The 2,174-nt window shown below is 45.2% G+C and overlaps 1 protein-coding gene across 8 annotated transcripts in view; it reads left to right on the plus strand.

The window, feature by feature from the left end:
- Nucleotides 1-2,174, plus strand: part of NCKAP5 (NCK associated protein 5) — a 1,103,171-nt gene that overhangs the window by 683,672 nt on the left and 417,325 nt on the right. The gene's annotated exons all lie outside the window — the stretch shown is intronic.

A 2,174-nucleotide genomic window follows, 5' to 3' on the forward strand; every position in this document is an offset into this window, starting at 1 on the left:
GCTCTGCAGTAGTTATTTCCACTATTTTATCTTCCAGGTCACTTATCTGTTCTTCTGCCTCAGTTATTCTGCTATTAATCCCTTCTAGAGTATTTTTAATTTCATTTATTGTGTTGTTCATCATTGTTTGTTTGCTCTTTAGTTCTTCTAGGTCCTTGTTAAATGTTTCTTGCATTTTGTCTATTCTATTTCCAAGATTTTGGATCATCTTTACTATTATTATTCTGAATTCTTTTTCAGGGAGACTGCCTATTTCCTCTTCATTTGTTAGTTCTGGTGGGTTTTTACCTTGCTCCTTCATCTGCTGTGTGTTTTTCTGTCTTTTCATTTTGCTTATCTTACTGTGTTTGGGGTCTCCTTTTCGTAGACTGCAGGTTCATAGTTCCCGTTGTTTTTGGTGTCTGTCTCCAGTGGGTGAGGTTGGTTCAGTGGGTTGTGTAGGTTTCCTGGTGGAGGGGACTAGTGCCTTTGTTCTGGTGGATGAGGCTGGATCTTGTCTTTCTGGTGGGCAGGTCCACCTCTGGTGGTGTGTTTTGGGGTGTCTGTGTCCTTCTTATGATTTTAGGCAGCCTCTCTGCTAATGGATGGGGCTGTGTTCCTGTCTTGCTAGTTGTTTGGCATAGGTTTTGCAGCACAGTAGCTTGCTGGTCATTGAGTGAACCTGGGTCTTGGCGTTCAGATGGAGATCTCTGGGAGATTTTCGCCGCTTGATATTACGTGGAGCTGGGAGGTCTCTTGTGGACCAGTGTCCTGAAGTTGGCTCTCCCACCTCAGAGGCACAGCCCTGACTCCTGGCTGCATCACGATTAATATGTGTCTTGGCGTGTTTCTCCTTGGATTTATCCTGTATGGGACTCTCTGTGCTTCCTGCACTTGATTAACTATTTCCTTTCCCATATTAGGGAAGTTTTTCAACTATAATCTCTTCATATATTTTCTCAGTCTCCTTCTTTTTCTCTTCTTCTTCTGGGACCCCTATAATTCGTATGTTGGTGAGTTTAATGTTGTCCCAGAGGTCTCTGAGACTGTCCTCAGTTCTTTTCATTCTTTTTTCTTTATTCTGCTCTGCAGTAGTTATTTCCACTATTTTATCTTCCAGGTCTCTTATGCGTTCTTCTGCCTCAGTTATTCTGCTATTAATCCCTTCTAGAGTATTTTTAATTTCATTTATTGTGTTGTTCATCATTGTTTGTTTGCTCTTTAGTTCTTCTAGGTCCTTGTTAAATGTTTCTTGCATTTTGTCTATTCTATTTCCAAGATTTTGGATCATCTTTACTATTATTATTCTGAATTCTTTTTCAGGGAGACTGCCTATTTCCTCTTCATTTGTTAGTTCTGGTGGGTTTTTACCTTGCTCCTTCATCTGCTGTGTGTTTTTCTGTCTTTTCATTTTGCTTATCTTACTGTGTTTGGGGTCTCCTTTTCGTAGACTGCAGGTTCATAGTTCCCGTTGTTTTTGGTGTCTGTCTCCAGTGGGTGAGGTTGGTTCAGTGGGTTGTGTAGGTTTCCTGGTGGAGGGGACTAGTGCCTTTGTTCTGGTGGATAAAATAAAGTAAGATAACATAAAATAAAGTTATTAAAATAAAAAATAAAAAATAATTATTAAGAGAAATCCCCTCTCCGGAGCTCCTTTAAGCAGCGCGCTTAATCCCCTCTCCTCGTGCACCAGGAAACAGAGGCAAGAAAAAGTCTCTTGCCTCTTCGGCAGCTCCAGACTTTTCCCGGGCTCCCTCCCGCCTAGCCGTGGTGCACTAACCCCTTCAGGCTGTGTTCGCGCCGCCAGTCTTCTCCCTGGGATCCGACCGAAGCCGGAGGCTCAGCTCCCAGCCCCCGCCCGCCCCAGCAGGTGAGCAGACAAGTCTCTCGGACTGGTGAGTGCCGGTCGGCACCGATCTCTGTGCGGGAATCTCTCCGCTTTGCCCTCCGCACCCCTCTTACTGCGCTCTCCTCCGCTGCTCCGAAGCTTCCCCCTCCGCCACCCGCAGTCTCCGCCCGCGAAGGGGCTTCTAGTGTGTGGAAACCTTTTCTCCTTCACGGCTCCCTCCCACTGGTGCAGGTCCCGTTCCTATTCTTTGTCTTTTTATTCTTTTTTCTTTTGCCCTACCCAGGTACGTGGGGAGTTTCTTGCCTTTTGGAAGTCTGAGGTCTTCTGCCAGCGTTCAGTAGGTGTTCTG

This window comes from Physeter macrocephalus, chromosome 2 (assembly GCF_002837175.3).
Source record: "Physeter macrocephalus isolate SW-GA chromosome 2, ASM283717v5, whole genome shotgun sequence".
NCBI lineage: Eukaryota > Metazoa > Chordata > Mammalia > Artiodactyla > Physeteridae > Physeter > Physeter macrocephalus.